The sequence below is a fragment of the Oncorhynchus nerka genome, unplaced genomic scaffold (genome assembly GCF_034236695.1).
Source record: "Oncorhynchus nerka isolate Pitt River unplaced genomic scaffold, Oner_Uvic_2.0 unplaced_scaffold_1416, whole genome shotgun sequence".
Taxonomy (NCBI): Eukaryota; Metazoa; Chordata; class Actinopteri; order Salmoniformes; family Salmonidae; genus Oncorhynchus; species Oncorhynchus nerka.
Genome location: NW_027039893.1, coordinates 65,731 through 84,592, shown reverse-complemented (window position 1 = coordinate 84,592; position 18,862 = coordinate 65,731). Strand labels below are relative to the sequence as shown.

Genomic DNA, 18,862 nt, shown 5'->3' with positions numbered 1-18,862 from the left:
CAGTTAACCCACTGTTCCTAGGCCAGTTAACCCACTGTTCCTAGGCCAGTTAACCCACTGTTCCTAGGCCAGTTAACCCACTGTTCCTTGGCCAGTTAACCCACTGTTCCTTGGCCAGTTAACCCACTGTTCCTTGGCCAGTTAACCCACTGTTCCTTCCTAGGCCAGTTAACCCACTGTTCCTAGGCCAGTTAACCCACTGTTCCTAGGCCAGTTAACCCACTGTTCCTAGGCCAGTTAACCCACTGTTCCTAGGCCAGTTAACCCACTGTTCCTAGGCCAGTTAACCCACTGTTCCTAGGCCAGTTAACCCACTGTTCCTAGGCCAGTTAACCCACTGTTCCTAGGCCAGTTAACCCACTGTTCCTAGGCCAGTTAACCCACTGTTCCTAGGCCAGTTAACCCACTGTTCCTAGGCCAGTTAACCCACTGTTCCTAGGCCAGTTAACCCACTGTTCCTAGTTAACCCACTGTTCCTAGGCCAGTTAACCCACTGTTCCTAGGCCAGTTAACCCACTGTTCCTAGGCCAGTTAACCCACTGTTCCTTGGCCAGTTAACCCACTGTTCCTAGGCCAGTTAACCCACTGTTCCTAGGCCAGTTAACCCACTGTTCCTAGGCCAGTTAACCTTTGTTCTTAACTGATTTGCCTCGTTAAATAATAATAATAGGGAATAGGGTTCTATTTGAGACGCAAAAAAAAAGCGGTTTCATTAGTCTAGTTGAAATGTTTTGATTACGTCTGTTGTCATACAACAAGCTGGAGAGATCAACCTCTCCTTAAACAACACTGTGTCACAGAAAAAGCCTTCCCTGTTGTAAACACGTAAACCATAACAAATGTGGGAACATATTGAGTAACTATGTGGCACTGGAGCGAAGGGCTGGGGTTTGAGTCATTCATAATGTGAAGCAGAGAGGAGAGGGAGAGGGGTTAGAGAGATGGGGAGGGGTTAGAGAGATGGGGGAGGGGTTAGAGAGATGGGGGAGAAGGGTGGAGAGAAATGAAGGTGAGCGAGACGGTAGAGAGAGAGGGGAGAGAGACTGTAAAGAGAGAGGGGAGAGAGACTGTAGAGAGAGAGGGAGAGAGACTGTAGAGAGAGAGGGGAGAGAGACTGTAGAGAGAGAGGGGAGAGAGACTGTAGAGAGAGAGGGGAGAGAGACGGTAGAGAGAGACGGTAGAGAGAGAGGGGAGAGAGACTGTAAAGAGAGAGGGGAGAGAGACTGTAGAGAGAAGGGAGAGAGACTGTAGAGAGAGAGGGAGAGAGACTGTAGAGAGAGAGGGGAGAGAGACTGTAAAGAGAGAGGGGAGAGAGACTGTAGAGAGAGAGGGGAGAGAGACTGTAGAGAGAGAGGGGAGAGAGACGGTAGAGAGAGACGGTAGAGAGAGAGGGGAGAGAGACTGTAGAGAGAGGGGAGAGAGACTGTAGAGAGGAGGGGAAAGAGAGAGAGTAAGGGGTGAGGGGGATTCTGATTTTCAACTGGGTGGCTCGAGCCCTGGCCGACAGCCGTGGTACATCGAGCCCTGGCCGACAGCCGTGGTACATCGAGCCCTGGCCGACAGCCGTGGCACATCGAGCCCTGGCCGACAGCCGTGGCACATCGAGCCCTGGCCGACAGCCGTGGCACATCGAGCCCTGGCCGACAGCCGTGGCACATCAGACAGTATACCACCGGTAGGACAAAACGTACATTTTTACTGTTCTAATTACGTTGGTAACCAGTTCATAATAGCAACACTGCACCTCGGGGGTTTGTTGTATCTGGCTAATATACCACTGCTAAGAGCTGAGTCCAGGCACTCCGCGTTGCGTCATGCACAAGAACAGCCGTTAGCCGTGGTATATTGGCCATATACCACACCACCTCGGGCCTTATTGCTTAAATATAAACATCTACACATGTATCATTGTAATAATATGCCTGCCCACCGTCCTGCCTAAAAGGAGCTTGTGAAAATGTGCTTATTTTGTATTTTTGGGGAGAGGCTGTGTCCAGGCGCTGTGTCCAGGCGCTGTGTCCAGGCGCTGTGTCCAGGCACTCCGCATAAGAACAGATGTTTTTTTAATTGAACTTTTATTTAACTAGGCAAGTCAGTTAAGAACAAATTATTATTTACAATGACGGCCTACCACGGCCAAACCCTAACCCGGACGACGCTGGGCCCATTGTGCGCCGCCCTATGGGACTCCCAATCACAGCCAGTGGTAATATACCTGCCCACCGTCCTGCCTAAAAAGAGCTCTCAACCTCAGTCCATGAAATATATATATTTAAAAAAAACTTTATTTATGAACTATGATGAGGGAGAGACAGCTAAAAATGTATGTAGGCTATAATTATATTATTTAGCTTATTTTAAACGTACTTTGTCCCGTCTCAATGTTTATAATGTGGAGGGTATTATTCTGTTGGCCTCCTAGCATCACTGTCTTCACTGTCATCTCCTAACGCCTCCGCCTCCTAGCATCACTGTCTTCACTGTCATCTCCTAACGCCTCCGCCTCCTAGCATCACTGTCTTCACTGTCATCTCCTAACGCCTATAGCATAATCTGTTTTCACTGTCATCTCCTAACGCCTATAGCATAATCTGTTTTCACTGTCATCTCCTAACGCCTACAGCATAATCTGTCTTCACTGTCATCTCCTAACGCCTACAGCATAATCTGTCTTCACTGTCATCTCCTAACGCCTACAGCATAATCTGTCTTCACTGTCATCTCCTAACGCCTACAGCATAATCTGTCTTCACTGTCATCTCCTAACGCCTATAATCTGTCTTCACTGTCATCTCCTAACGCCTATAGCATAATCTGTTTTCACTGTCATCTCCTAACGCCTATAGCATAATCTGTCTTCACTGTCATCTCCTAACGCCTATAATCTGTCTTCACTGTCATCTCCTAACGCCTATAGCATAATCTGTCTTCACTGTCATCTCCTAACGCCTATAGCATAATCTGTCTTCACTGTCATCTAACGCCTACAGCATAATCTGTCTTCACTGTCATCTCCTAACGCCTATAGCATAATCTGTCTTCACTGTCATCTCCTAACGCCTATAGCATAATCTGTCTTCACTGTCATCTCCTAACACCTATAATCTGTCTTCACTATCATCTCCTAACGCCTATAGCATAACTGTCTTCACTGTCATCTCCTAACGCCTATAGCATAATCTGCCTTCACTGTCATCTCCTAACGCCTATAATCTGCCTTCACTGTCATCTCCTAACGCCTATAGCATAATCTGCCTTCACTGTCATCTCCTATTGCCTATAGCATAATCTGCCTTCACTGTCATCTCCTAACGCCTATAATCTGTCTTCACTGTCATCTCCTAACGCCTATAGCATAATCTGCCTTCACTGTCATCTCCTAACGCCTATAGCATAATCTGCCTTCACTGTCATCTAACGCCTATAGCATAATCTGTCTTCAGACGCCCCTAAGGAACCCTTTAGCCTTTCTATTGTCTTGTTCTATACATAATGTCTTGCTCCTTGTCAAAACAAAATCACACCCAACACTACAGCCCAGCATGGGGGTAAAAACACTGCCTTCGCCAAACGCTGTACTTACGCTGTCAATCATCCTTTCTTCTCCTCTCATTGGTTGTTTTGCCGTTCCAGTATCCAACCGGGAAGCAGTGGAGGCGGGTACGTTGGGCTCCCAGGTTGTCCGAGGCCACATTCTGACAGTCAGAGACCGAGAGCAAGCTCTGCCGCACCCTTTCTCTACCGCGCACAGGTAAACTGCGGCCAAACGACCAAAGTCACTCGAAAGTCACATTTGGATTGTAATTTTTGGCCAAATGTATGGATTAAACAAAGACTAAACTCGTGTCTGGAAGCGGATATGAAGGGATAGGCACTAAGGTAAGAAATTTGATATTTTAATGTTTTTAGTTTTAACGAAAGCACCTTTTCATTGTTTAGTGAGTGAAAGCTAAACTCGGATAGGCTACTTGCGAAAAACTTAATTTAGGCTACGTTATAGGCCTTAATGACTGGTTTAACTTGATAAACTCGTAAAAGAACATTGCGCATTGTCAGCACTTTTGGATAATGGTTGTGGAGTTTTTCCTTACGGGGGAAAAACAAATGTTAATAACCTTAGTAAAATATTCTCGGTTTTGCTGTGTCTCGCTGGCTGGCTCGCGGTTGCTCCGCTGTATCGCGTGACATTCGATGGTAACTGCACCGATGCAAGAGTTGACCTGTGCACGTAGTGTATGTGCTCGTTTCCCGGATATAGGCTGTAAAATATCTAGATTTTATGTGGCTTTTTTAGCCTACATGTTTTTGTTCTGTTCTTTTTTTCCAGCTGCCATTTGGTCAATTACAGCATTTTGCATAGACCTATTGAGAGTCATGTTTCTAAACTTGTCAAACCAACATGTTTCACACCAAAAAAAGGTGCACACTCGGCCTTGGCGCACCCACATGTTGTAAGCGCTCTGCTTCTGCAATTCCCACGCACTCGCTCTGTGGAGCGTTCGGCGGGAGAGCGAGAGAGAGAGCGCGTAAAAGAAGACTATTTAATGGGTCAGAGTTGATCTCACGGTGTTATCTGTTGTTTTTATTGCCCCCCGGCGCGGGCGGCTCCTCCACGGTGATTGCCCTGTCCAGCACGGCTTTGCCCCCTGTAGATCTACACAGAGCTCACCACAACACCACGAATAGACTGTTGATCACCTTATCTCTTTAGTAGCCTGTCAATTAAACGTTGTAAAGGTGTGTGAGAGGTGGGGGGATCGATGACAACTCAAACACATCCACTTGCACACAGGCAGAGACTGAGGCAGAAGGTGAGAGACTGGCAGAGACTTAGGCAGAAGGTGAGAGACTGGCAGAGACTGAGGCAGAAGGTGAGAGACTGGCAGAGACTGAGGCAGAAGGTGAGAGACTGGCAGAGACTGAGGCAGAAGGTGAGAGACTGAGGCAGAAGGTGAGTGACTGGCAGAGACTGAGGCAGAAGGTGAGAGTGAGGCAGAAGGTGAGAGTGAGGCAGAAGGTGAGAATGAGGCAGAAGGTGAGAGTGAGGCAGAAGGTGAGAGAATGGCAGAGACTGAGGCAGAAGGTGAGAGACTGAGGCAGAAGGTGAGAGACTGGCAGAGACTGAGGCAGAAGGTGAGAGTGAGGCAGAAGGTGAGAGTGAGGCAGAAGGTGAGAGAATGGCAGAGACTGAGGCAGAAGGTGAGGGACTGAGGCAGAAGGTGAGGGACTGAGGTGAGAAGGCAGAAGGTGAGAGTGAGGCAGAAGGTGAGAGACTGAGGCAGAAGGTCTCCAGCTGGGTCAATATGTACCATGTTCTTTACCTCCTACCCCTTTAACATATCCCAAAAAGAAGCTAACTAAATGTCAAGAGACGGGGTTTTGTCTGTGTCAATGGGCTAAGAGGATCTGAATAGTGACGTTGTAAAGTGAAGAACCGAGAGACGGAAGTGAACTAGACCTGCATCCTGGAAGTCAACTAATGGAGGTGGGTCCAGTTTCAGTCTTTAGCCGACAGTTGGAGATGTGAACAAAGAAAACACCTTTTGTTTCTCAGAAAACAGTCAACGTCTCTCTCACCTCAGTTCGTTCTAGTAGCCGGCCCTCTGATGTAATGGAAAGATAAGGTTTGTTTGGAAACTAGAAAATGACTTTCCGCTTGCGGATGAAACTGCTCTTAATTCTCGGTAAGATTGGAACGAAACAACATCTCAACTGATAACGCAGGCAGGAGGAGAGGGGGAGTAGTGTGTGTGTGTGTGTGTGTGTGGTTGAATGACAAGAATAGAGGAGACTCGCTGCACGGAGCCGCATATAGGGGGTCTATCTGACTCACACACACACACACACACACACACACAGCATTGCTGTTTTATTCCGACTGTCAGTGTTAAAGGCTACAGGACTAGGGAGACCTGAACTGACCCTACATCTCTGAGTGGACTGACTATGTGGTAATCAGTTTGTGAACCCAGACTAATACAAAATAACAGAGTTATAACTACAGACTGGACAGTAGAATGCAGACTAATATAACAGTTATTACTAGACAGTAGAATGTAGACTAATATAACAGAGTTATAACTAGACAGTAGATTGTAGACTAATATAACAGTTATAACTACAGACTGGACAGTAGAATGTAGACTAATATAACAGTTATAACTAGACAGTAGATTGTAGACTAATATAAGAGTTATAACTAGACAGTAGAATGTAGACTAATATAACAGTTATAACTAGACAGTAGAATGTAGACTAATATAACAGAGTTATAACTAAACAGACTGGACAGTAGAATGCAGACTAATATAACAGAGTTATAACTAAACAGACTGGACAGTAGAATATAGACTAATATAACAGTTATAACTACAGACTGGACAGTAGAATATAGACTAATATAACAGAGTTATAACTAAACAGACTGGACAGTAGAATGCAGACTAATATAACCGAGTTATAACTAGACAGTAGAATGCAGACTAATATAACAGAGTTATAACTAAACAGACTGGAGTAGAATGCAGACTAATATAACAGTTATAACTAGACAGTAGAATGCAGACTAATATAACCGAGTTATAACTAGACAGTAGAATGCAGACTAATATAACAGAGTTATAACTAGACAGTAGAATGCAGACTAATATAACAGAGTTATAACTAGACAGTAGAATATAGACTAATATAACAGAGTTATAACTAAACAGACTGGACAGTAGAATGTAGACTAATATAACAGAGTTATAACTAGACAGTAGAATGCAGACTAATATAACAGAGTTATAACTAGACAGTAGAATGTAGACTAATATAACAGAGTTATAACTAGACAGTAGAATGTAGACTAATATAACAGAGTTATAACTAGACAGTAGAATGTAGACTAATATAACAGAGTTATAACTAGACAGTAGAATGTAGACTAATATAACATAGTTATAACTAGACAGTAGAATGTAGACTAATATAACAGAGTTATAACTAAACAGACTGGAATGTAGACTAATATAACATAGTTATAACTAGACAGTAGAATGTAGACTAATATAACAGAGTTATAACTAAACAGACTGGACAGTAGAATGCAGACTAATATAACAGTTATAACTACACATGACATTGTGTCATCCTGAACTTTGGCCACAATGCTGTATTCCATTTTGATGTGCCTCCAGCGATACCTCTCCTTTCCATTTTGATGTGCCTCCAGCGATACCTCTCCTTTCCATTTTGATGTGCCTCCAGCGATACCTCTCCTTTCCATTTTGATGTGCCTCCAGCGATACCTCTCCTTTCCATTTTGATGTGCCTCCAGCGATACCTCTCCTTTCCATTTTGATGTGCCTCCAGCGATACCTCTCCTTTCCATTTTGATGTGCCTACCATTTTGATGTGCCTCCAGCGATACCTCTCCTTTCCATTTTGATGTGCCTCCAGCGATACCTCTCCTTTCCATTTTGATGTGCCTCCAGCGACACCTCTCCTTTCCATTTTGATGTGCCTCCAGCGATACCTCTCCTTTCTATTTTGATGTGCCTCCAGCGATACCTCTCCTTTCCATTTTGATGTGCCTCCAGCGATACCTCTCCTTTCCATTTTGATGTGCCTCCAGCGATACCTCTCCTTTCCATTTTGATGTGCCTCCAGCGACACCTCTCCTTTCCATTCTACAGGTAACTGCCAAAATAAAGGGTGCACTTTAGTAAAAGAGGGGTAGAAAGTATATTGAAACTGAAGCATGGGTTGCTTCCATACAGGAAGTTACAGACACTTGTAGAATGTATGCCAAGGCACAGTGAAGCTGATCTGGTGGCCCAAGTCCCTGTTAACACACTTTAGGCTGGTGTTTCCTTTATTTTGGGAGTTACCTGTAGCAGCAGGCTACACGGTGAAGGGAACAGCTGTGTAGGTGAGACGGCTCGAGTCACACTACAGGGAATACAACCTAATACAGAGTGGATACTTCTACAACATACCATTTACATATTTGTTTTTAGATTTGGTTGTAAGGAAAAAATCACTTCTCCTTTAAGAAAGAGGGAGAGGGGGAGGGAGAGAGGCTCCTGCAAAGGGTGTGTCTCCATCTGTAATGACCTGTTTGCATTCAAACTAGTGTTTACTGATTCTTCCCAGTACTCACACACTGGCATAACAGGAAGTATAAATCAGACAGCTCAGTGTTTAGAGTTCTGATATATGAGACACGCACTTCCTCTCTTAATCACACACACACACCTCTCAGAATCTGTTTAGCTCCCTAGAGTCAGTCAGGAAGCACCGTTCATCCCCATCAGAATCTGTTTAGCTCCCTAGAGTCAGTCAGGAAGCACCGTTCATCCCCATCAGAATCTGTTTAGCTCCCTAGAGTCAGTCAGCTCATCCCCATCAGAATCTGTCAGAGTCAGTCAGGAAGCACCGGTCATCCCCATCAGAATCTGTTTAGCTCCCTAGAGTCAGTCAGGAGCACCGTTCATCCCCATCAGAATCTGTTTAGCTCCCTAGAGTCAGTCAGGAAGCACCGGTCATCCCCATCAGAATCTGTTTAGCTCCCTAGAGTCAGTCAGGAAGCACCGTTCATCCCCATCAGAATCTGTCAATTTCATCTAGAAATATATGTTTTGTTGCATTGGATGCATCTCAAATCACAGCCGATGTTTCACTTCTGCATCTGTGGTGGAAGGTGGCTGAGCTACAGCGTTGTTTGTCAGACAATGAGATACCGAACACCGGTCTTCTCACAAAAACGGTTCTTAACCTCTTGCTTCTACTCTGGACGCTTGCGTCCCAACTAGAGCTCTGGAAATGCAAATGCGCTACGCTAAATGCTAATAGTATTAGTTAAAACTCAAAAGTTCATTAAAATACACATGCAGGGTATCGAATTAAAGCTACACTCGTTGTGAATCCAGGCAACAAGTCAGATTTTTAAAATGCTTTTCGGCGAAAGCATGAGAAGCTATTATCTGATAGCATGTAACACCCCAAAAGACCCACAGGGGACGTAAACAAAATAATTAGCATTTCGGCGTTACACAAACCGCACAATAAAATAGAAAACATTCATTACCTTTCACCATCTTCTTTGCTGGCACTCCTAGATGTCCCATAAACACTATTTGGGTCTTTATTTCGATTAAATCGGTCCATATAAAGCCTAGATATCGTTATATGTAGACTGTGTGATAAACGAAAAACATTGTTTCAAAACGTAACGTCATTTTTTAAAATTCAAAAAGTCGACGATAAACTTTCACAAAACACTTCGAAATACGTTTGTAATGCAACTTTAGGTATTAGTAAACGTTAATAAGCGATAAAATTCATCAGGAGGCGATGTAAAGATCATTAGCTGTCCGTCTGGAAAAATGTCCGGCTAGAAACTCAACGAAAATATCCGGTCCTAGACCCGAGGAGATACGGTGCCCTGCATGTGTTTGACCAAGAAAAAACTCGAAGGGAAATGACAAGTCTCTAGACACCGTGTGGAAGCTGTAGGTACTGCAACCTCAGTCAATTAATTGTGGTTCACCTTTATCAATGGGTTCAAGTAGCGCATGGATATATTTTCCCATTTTCAGTGATCAGTTTTTCCTGTGCTTTTCGATGTAAATGCTGTTCTGGTAAAGCCACAGCAGTGATTTAACCAGTTTTATAAACGTCTGAGTGTTTTCTATCCACACAGACTAAGCAAATGCATATACTATATTCCTGGCATGAGTAGCAGGGCGCTGAAATGTTGCACGATTTTTAACAGAATGTTCAAAAAAGTAGAGGGTCGACTTAAGAGGTTAACATCCGAACTAGGGATGCACGATATATCGGTGAACATATCGGAATCGGACGATATTAGCTAAAAATGCCAACATCGGTATCGGCCCGATGTCTAGTTTAACGCCCGATGTTAGAAACTTATGTCGAAGCTACTGTGCATACCTGTACAAAGTAGGTACATGCCGTAATAACGCCATGTAAAATGATGCGCTACACTGCAACACAGCATTCCTAACCTGGCCCACAATGTCTGCTGTGTGGATCGCGCAGTCAACACGTGCAACACAGCATTCCTAACCTGGCCCACAGTGTCTGCTGTGTGGATCGAGCAAGCAACACAGCATTCCTAACCTAGCCCACAATGTCTGCTGTGTGGATCGAGCAGGCAATACAGCATTCCTAACCTGGCCCACAATGTCTGCTGTGTGGATCGAGCAGTCAATAAGTCGAGGTATTTGAAAGAGTAAGAACATTTCAGCGAGACGACTCAAAGGCCAAATCCATTAAAGCCAACATAATGGAATTCATTGCCCTTGACAATCAACCGTTCTCTGTCGTGGGTGATGTCGGCTTTCGCCGACTGGTCGAGCACCGGTACACACTAACAAGTGCGCTATTTTTCAGATGTTGCCCTGCCGGAGTTACACAGTAGTAGCGTCACTGCTATTAGCTTTTCGACATGCATACTATGGAACGCTGTTTGGGTCTTTGCCAGAAAAGATACAGTAGCACTGTCAAAGCTATACAAAAAAATCCTGCAAACACTGGCCACGAACGATGTTTACAATACCGCATTGGTAATAAAGCATAATTTGTACAACCACAACTTCTAGGGTAGCTAGCTTTAGCTTGGTACCTAGCTAGCACCAATACAGCCAGCCTGGAAACAATGACCAGTTGAAATTGCAGTAATTTTCATTATTCTTAGCAATGATTTAGGAATCCTTGTGAGTAAGTATTAGCTAGGTTGCCACTTGTTGTTCGCCTACTGAAATTGAACTCCAGTTCATGAAAATAAATAGCTAGCCAGCTACTTAAACCTGTTGCCCAAAGCTAACGTTATAAGCAGCCAGCTAGCTTCATCTGGCTAGTGAGGCTTGACTGGACCGGGTTATGTGTTGTGAAGCTAGCCACAATAAGGATTAGGCACAATAGTGGAATTTGCTTTTTGCCTTCTAAATAAAAGTATGTAATTGACTGTGATGCAAATGAATACAGATAGTAGAAGTATGCCATACTTTTATTTTGAAGGCTAACCACAAAATCCACTATTGGTTAATCCTTATTGTGGCTAGCTTCACATAGATGGGTCCGACCACGATTAATCAAATAAGAACTGTCTTATAAGTAAGGGTTATTTTAGATGATGACACCTAGCTATATAGTTAGCTAGCTAGCTAACTATAGCTACTGAAACAGATGTTGTTTTGCATTGTTTATGGGGAAGATTGTTTGCATCCATGAGCTAGCTAGCTTTTTTATGACCAACACTGTAGGTGCTCGAGACAAGTACCAGCATCATAGCATACGTATCGATGAATCGTTGTGATCTATGAAATACGAGTGATGGTGTAATAACTACTTTAAATGTTAAATTATTTGACGTGGAGTCATATTCGGGTCCTGATTGGTGAACATGGAGTCATATTCAGGTCCTGGTTGGTGATCATGGAGTCATATTCAGGTCCTGATTGGTGAACATGGAGTCATATTCAGGTCCCGATTGGAACATGGAGTCATATTCAGGTCCCGATTGGTGAACATGGAGTCATATTCAGGTCCCGATTGGTGAACATGGAGTCATATTCAGGTCCCGATTGGTGAACATGGAGTCATATTCAGGTCCTGATTGGTGAACATGGAGTCATATTCAGGTCCTGATTGGTGAACATGTCAAATAGTCTTATTTGACGTATCTTTTTTTAAATGACCCAAATGGCGTTCCGTAGAAATCCTGGTTGAGAATGAAACGACTGAACAAATGAACAATGAAACAGCACAGCAAGAAAGTGAAAAAAATAGGTTTTGGTTATAAAAACAACACACTTTTTGGTTAGTGTGGTGTGTGTGTGTGTGTGTGTAACCTTTATTTAACTAGTCAAGTCAGTTGAGAACAAATTCTTATTTACAATGACGGCCCGGACGACGCTGGGCCAATTGTGTGGCGCCCTATGGGACTCCCAATCACGGCCGGATGTGATACAACCTTGATTCGAACCAGGGACTGTAGTGACGCCTCTTGCACTGAGATGCAGTGCCTTAGACCGCTGCGTCCGTGTGTGTGTGTGTTAACGATTTAACTGTACTCGAATCCATGAAAGGCCATCCATTTGGTCTTACAACTGACTGTTTTGGCTTGGTAGCCTTCTTCAGTTTGTAGGGCAACGGAACAGTCTACTGTGCACACACACATAGTTACACAAAAACACTCACCATAGTACTCTGTGTGTTTGTGGTAAGCTACAGGATGTCTGTGTTTTTGCATGGCCCATTTGTAACTGCCAGCTGTCTGTCTGTCTCTCCCAGTTAAAGGAGAATGAAACACTAGTCTTTAGAACACCAGCTAACTGGAAATCGCCATATTGGCATTGTTGCATCATCGGAGAGAGTTCTGGAATTCCTGAATTTTTCCGAGACCGTGACCAGTGCCTACATTAATGATCATACTTTACTGGTGTCAAACCATATATGAAAGTATGATACATATTTTGAAAGCTTAGAAACAGCCCTTTCAAATGATATGACATCCAATATACATCGATCAAATGGTAATCAGTCAAGAAAAACACCTGTGAAATGTCTCTTGTGCCTTGAGCACAACTTCCTAATGACGATAGACTCAACATGCTCTACTTTTTTTCCCTTATTTTGTAAGGATTGATCATTTGAAATCAGAAGACCTTTTTGCTGTGAATGATGAGTTACAGCTGTTCTAGTGAAAGGAGGTATTTTTGTAGAATTCTATGTTCTGTGATCAGACAGTTTATTATCTGGATAGTATATTTGACTTTTTCCACATTTTATTGTTTTACCGCCTAAATTTACCGCCTAAATTTACCGCCTAAATTAAACCGCACTGGACCATACAGCTGCAAAGACAAAGTATGAATTTACATATATATATATTTTTTACCTTTTAACTAGGGAAGTCAGTTAAGAACAAATTGTTATTTAAAATGACTGCCTACCCCGGCCAAAACCAGACGATGCCCTATGGGACTCCTAATCATGGCCGGATGTGATACAGCCTCCTGCATTAGTCCGTGTCCAACACAGGTCACATAATGCGCTGCATGGAGTCACTCTGTGTGCAATAATAGTGTCTAACATGATTATTGAATGACTGCCTCATCTCTGTAACCCACATGTACAATTATCTAGAAGGTCCCTCAGTCGAGCAGTGAATTTGGAACATAGATTGAACCACAAAGACCAGGGAGGTTTTCCAGTGCCTTGCAGAGAAGGGACATGCACTAGTAATGTCATGTTAGTAAAACAATACATTTTATTGAAAGACTAAGGTAAAACCCCCCAATATGCTACAAAAAGCAATGCTATCATAACATTATATACAACATTTATCTCAGGGATATGGGTCTGGAATTACAAAATATGATAAGAATAAGGCATCTAATGACAATAATTGTCTTTTCCAACTAAAACATACTAGTCCTGGAGCGTAACACACCAAGAGTCACAATGGGAACACGCTAAAAGCATGTAAGGGAAGTGAAATGACCAGTGACAGTCTGAGTTACTGGGTGAAGGTCTCTTTACTATGACCAGTGACAGTCTGAGCTACTGGGTGAAGGTCTCTTTACTATGTCCAGTGACAGTCTGAGCTACTGGGTGAAGGTCTCTTTACTATGACCAGTGACAGTCTGAGCTACTGGGTGAAGGTTCCTTTACTATGACCAGTGACAGTCTGAGCTACTGGGTGAAGGTCTCTTTACTATGACCAGTGACAGTCTGAGCTACTGGGTGAAGGTCTCTTTACTATGACCAGTGACAGTCTGAGCTACTGGGTGAAGGTCTCTTTACTATGACCAGTGACAGTCTGAGCTACTGGGTGAAGGTCTCTTTACTATGACCAGTGACAGTCTGAGCTACTGGGTGAAGGTCTCTTTACTATGACCAGTGACAGTCTGAGCTACTGGGTGAAGGTCCCTTTACTATGACCAGTGACAGTCTGAGCTACTGGGTGAAGGTCCCTTTACTATGACCAGTGACAGTCTGAGTTACTGGGTGAAGACCAGAGTCTTTACTAGAGCCTGTGTTTGGTATGTACAGAACCTTCAGAAACTATTCACATCCCTTGACTTTATCCACATTTTGTTGCGTTATAGGCTGACTTTAAAATAAATTAAATCTACATTTTGTGTCACTGGATCCACATGAATGTAGAAGTGTGGATGCTAATGGTACTTACCTACGGTGCAGCAAGAGGAACTGGCCCTCCCTACCTTCAGGCTCTGCTGAAACCCTACATCCCAACCAGAGTACTCTGTTCTGCCACCTCTGGTCTCTTGGCCCTCCCTACCTTCAGGCTCTGCTGAAACCCTACACCCCAACCAGAGTACTCTGTTCTGCCACCTCTGGTCTCTCATTTTTCACCAAGCAATTGTATTAGTAGAAAATAATATAATTTACCCATTTATTTTTCGAATATCTAGATAGATGGAGCTGTGATGTACTGCTACCTGATATCTAGATAGATAGATGGAGCTGTGATGTACTGCTACCTGATATATAGATAGATGGAACTGTGATGTACTGCTACCTGATATCTAGATAGATGGAACTGTGATGTACTGCTACCTGATATCTAGATAGATAGATGGAGCTGTGATGTACTGCTACCTGATATCTAGATAGATAGATGGAGCTGTGATGTACTGCTACCTGATATCTAGATAGATAGATGGAGCTGTGATGTACTGCTACCTGATATCTAGATAGATAGATGGAGCTGTGATGTACTGCTACCTGATATCTAGATAGATGGAGCTGTGATGTACTGCTACCTGATATCTAGATAGATAGATGGAGCTGTGATGTACTGCTACCTGATATCTAGATAGATGGAGCTGTGATGTACTGCTACCTGATATCTAGATAGATGGAGCTGTGATGTACTGCTACCTGATATCTAGATAGATGGAGCTGTGATGTACTGCTACCTGATATCTAGATAGATGGAACTGTGATGTACTGCTACCTGATATCTAGATAGATGGAGCTGTGATGTACTGCTACCTGATATCTAGATAGATGGAGCTGTAATGTACTGCTACCTGATATCTAGATAGATGGAGCTGTGATGTACTGCTACCTGATATCTAGATAGATGGAACTGTGATGTACTGCTACCTGATATCTAGATAGATGGAGCTGTGATGTACTGCTACCTGATATCTAGATATCTGAAACCGTTTTGTCTCCAGCTAAGACTTCAGTTGGTCTTGGGTGCATATATTGTGGTTGAAATACTGTCTAATGGTATAACAGTGTTAAGGATAACCCATTACATGCACATTTTCTCAAGAGATGCTGAAAGAAATCTACAATTTCTCCACTCCTGTTCCCGAGACGACATTAACATTTAGTTTAATTTCACTGCAAGGAAATAATAATAATTACGCTGCAGGTTATAGTTCAGTCCAGTGTCCATATTTCAGTTACTATTCCATTTAACCCATATATTTCAATGATGACTATTCTGTTTAGTCATGGATACAGGGATACTCATGAGTGGGATATCAAAGCTGCATCTAAACAGCTTATCCTGAAGAAGAGCCTAAGCAGGATATGAGCTAGAATCTAGTGCCAGAGGGAGGGAAGACCCTAAGCAGGATATGAGCTAGTATCTAGTGCCAGAGGGAGGGAAGACCCTAAGCAGGATATGAGCTAGTATCTACTACCAGAGGGATGGAAGACCCTAAGCAGGATATGAGCTAGAATCTAGTGCCAGAGGGAGGGAAGACCCTAAGCAGGATATGAGCTAGAATCTAGTGCTAGAGGGAGGGAAGACCCTAAGCAGGATATGAGCTAGTATCTAGTGCCAGAGGGAGGGAAGACCCTAAGCAGGATATGAGATAGAATCTAGTGCCAGAGGGAGGGAAGACCCTAAGCAGGATATGAGCTAGTATCTAGTGCCAGAGGGAGGGAAGACCCTAAGCAGGATATGAGCTAGTATCTAGTGCCAGAGGGAGGGAAGACCCTAAGCAGGATATGAGCTAGTATCTAGTGCCAGAGGGAGGGAAGACCCTAAGCAGGATATGAGCTAGTGTCTAGTGCCAGAGGGAGGGAAGACCCTAAGCAGGGTATGAGCTAGAATCTAGTGCCAGAGGGAGGGAAGACCCTAAGCAGGATATGAGCTAGTATCTAGTACCAGAGGGAGGGAAGACCCTAAGCAGGATATGAGCTAGTATCTAGTACCAGAGGGATGGAAGACCCTAAGCAGGATATGATCTAGTATCTAGTGCCAGAGGGAGGGAAGACCCTAAGCAGGATATGAGCTAGAATCTAGTGCCAGAGGGAGGGAAGACCCTAAGCAGGATATGAGCTAGTATCTAGTGCCAGAGGGAGGGAAGACCCTAAGCAGGATATGATCTAGTATCTAGTGCCAGAGGGAGGGAAGACCCTAAGCAGGATATGAGCTAGTATCTAGTGCCAGAGGGAGGGAAGACCCTAAGCAGGATATGACCCTAGAACGTCACAATATTTGACTGTAGGGAAGGTATTCTTTCTTTGAAGGCTGTACACACAGAGGATGGTGTGCTTTACCAGAAATCTCTATTTGGGCTCATCTGTTCTACAGGACATTCTCCCAGAAGGATTTTGAAATGTTCATGTGTGTTTTGGACCAAATCTGATGTCTCTCTCTCCAGAATGGGATCCTGCTGGCTCTCCTACCATATAAAGACCCTTTCATTGAGTTGGAGACGGATGGACAGAGTTGAAACTGTGAGCTTGTCTGTCTGAAGGTCAGCTTGAATCTGTGTGGCAGTTGATCCAGAGGGAGCTTTTCTCCACCTTTCAAACAATCTGTCGCTGCGATCTTCTATCATCTTTGCAGCCACGTCCTGGGAGGTTGACTACAGTGGAATGGGCCTTACACTTCTAGTTAACATTATCTGTTCACAGCGGTCCTGAAGGTTTAGTTAGACAGTCAGATGGGTAGAGGTCCTCTGATGGTTCAGTTAGACAGTCAGATCAGGGTAGAGGTTCAGTTAGACAGCCAGATCAGGTAGAGGTCCTCCTGTATGGTTCAGACAGTCCGATCAGGGTAGAGGTTCAGTTAGACAGTCAGATCAGGGTAGAGGTCCTGTATGGTTCAGTTAGACCGTCAGATCAGGGTAGAGGTCCTGTGGGTTTCAGTTAGACAGTCAGATCAGGGTAGAGGTAGAGGTCCTGTATGGTTCAGTTAGACAGTCAGATCAGGGTAGAGGTCCTGTATGGTTTAGTTAGACAGTCAGATCAGGGTAGAGGTTCAGTTAGACAGTCCGATCAGGGAAGAGGTCCTGTATGGTTCAGTTAGACAGTCCGATCAGGGTAGAGGTCCTGTGGGTTTCAGTTAGACAGTCAGATCAGGGTAGAGGTAGAGGTCCTGTATGGTTCAGTTAGACCGTCAGATCAGGGTAGAGGTCCTGTGGGGTTCAGTTAGACAGTCAGATCAGGGTAGAGGTCCTGTATGGTTCAGTTAGACAGTCAGATCAGGGTAGAGGTCCTCAGTTAGACAGTCAGATCAGGGTAGAGGTCCTGTATGGTTCAGTTAGACAGTCAGATCAGGGTAGAGGTTCCTGTAGGTTAGACAGTCAGATCAGGGTAGAGGTCCTGTATGGTTCAGTTAGACAGTCAGATCAGGGTAGAGGTTCAGTTAGACAGTCAGATCAGGGTTGAGGTCCTGTATGGTTGTTAGACAGTCAGATCAGGGTAGAGGTCCTGTATGGTTCAGTTAGACAGTCAGATCAGGGTAGAGGTCCTGTATGGTTCAGTTAGACAGTCAGATCAGGGTAGAGGTAGAGGTCCTGTGGGGTTCAGTTAGACAGTCAGATCAGGGATAGGTCCTGTAGAGGTTCAGTTACAGTCAGATCAGGGTAGAGGTTCAGTTAGACAGTCAGATCAGGGTAGAGGTCCTGTATGGTTCAGTTAGACAGTCAGATCAGGGTAGAGGTTCCTGTAGGTTCAGTTAGACAGTCAGATCAGGGTATGGTAGAGTCCTGTATGGTTCAGTTAGACAGTCAGATCAGGGTAGAGGTTCAGTTAGACAGTCAGATCAGGGTTGAGGTCCTGTATGGTTGTTAGACAGTCAGATCAGGGTAGAGGTCCTGTATGGTTCAGTTAGACAGTCAGATCAGGGTAGAGGTCCTGTGGGGTTCAGTTAGACAGTCAGATCAGGGTAGAGGTAGAGGTCCTGTATGGTTCAGTTAGACAGTCAGATCAGGGATATGGTAGAGGTACTGTGGGGTTCAGTTAGACAGTCAGATCAGGGTAGAGGTCATGTATGGTTCAGTTAGACAGTCAGATCAGGGTAGAGGTAGAGGTCCTGTATGGTTCAGTTAGACAGTCCGATCAGGGATATGGTAGAGGTCCTGTATGGTTCAGTTAGACAGTCAGATCAGGGTAGACGTTCAGTTAGACAGTCAGATCAGGGTAGAGGTCATGTATGGTTCAGTTAGACAGTCAGATCAGGGTAGAGGTCCTGTATGGTTCAGTTAGACAGTCAGATCAGGGTAGAGGTCCTGTGGGGTTCAGTTAGACAGTCAGATCAGGGTAGAGGTAGAGGTCCTGTGGGGTTCAGTTAGACAGTCAGATCAGGGATAGAGGTAGAGGTCCTGTGGGGTTCAGTTAGACCGTCAGATCAGGTAGAGGTAGAGGTCCTGTATGGTTCAGTTAGACAGTCCGATCAGGGTAGAGGTCCTGTATGGTTCAGTTAGACAGTCAGATCAGGGTAGAGGTCCTGTATGGTTCAGTTAGACAGTCAGATCAGGGTAGAGGTCCTGTATGGTTCAGTTAGACAGTCAGATCAGGGTAGAGGTCCTGTATGGTTCAGTTAGACAGTCAGATCAGGGTAGAGGTCCTGTAT

General features: G+C 44.2%; 1 protein-coding gene across 5 annotated transcripts in view; it reads left to right on the top strand.

Annotated features, from left to right (window-relative positions):
- The first annotated feature begins 1,459 nt into the window (after positions 1-1,459).
- LOC115124916 (lysophosphatidic acid receptor 2-like) overlaps positions 1,460-18,862 on the top strand; it is a 37,535-nt gene continuing 20,132 nt past the window's right edge. The window contains exons 1-3 of one of the 5 annotated variants that reach the window (XM_065015455.1): positions 1,461-1,675; positions 3,634-3,879; positions 4,793-4,931. The gene's annotated coding sequence lies outside the window, so the exon portion shown is untranslated. Of the gene's footprint in view, positions 1,676-3,633; positions 3,880-4,792; positions 4,932-18,862 lie in introns of all 5 variants that reach the window. The other 4 variants (XM_065015458.1, XM_065015456.1, XM_065015454.1 and 1 more) reach the window with 4 other exon arrangements.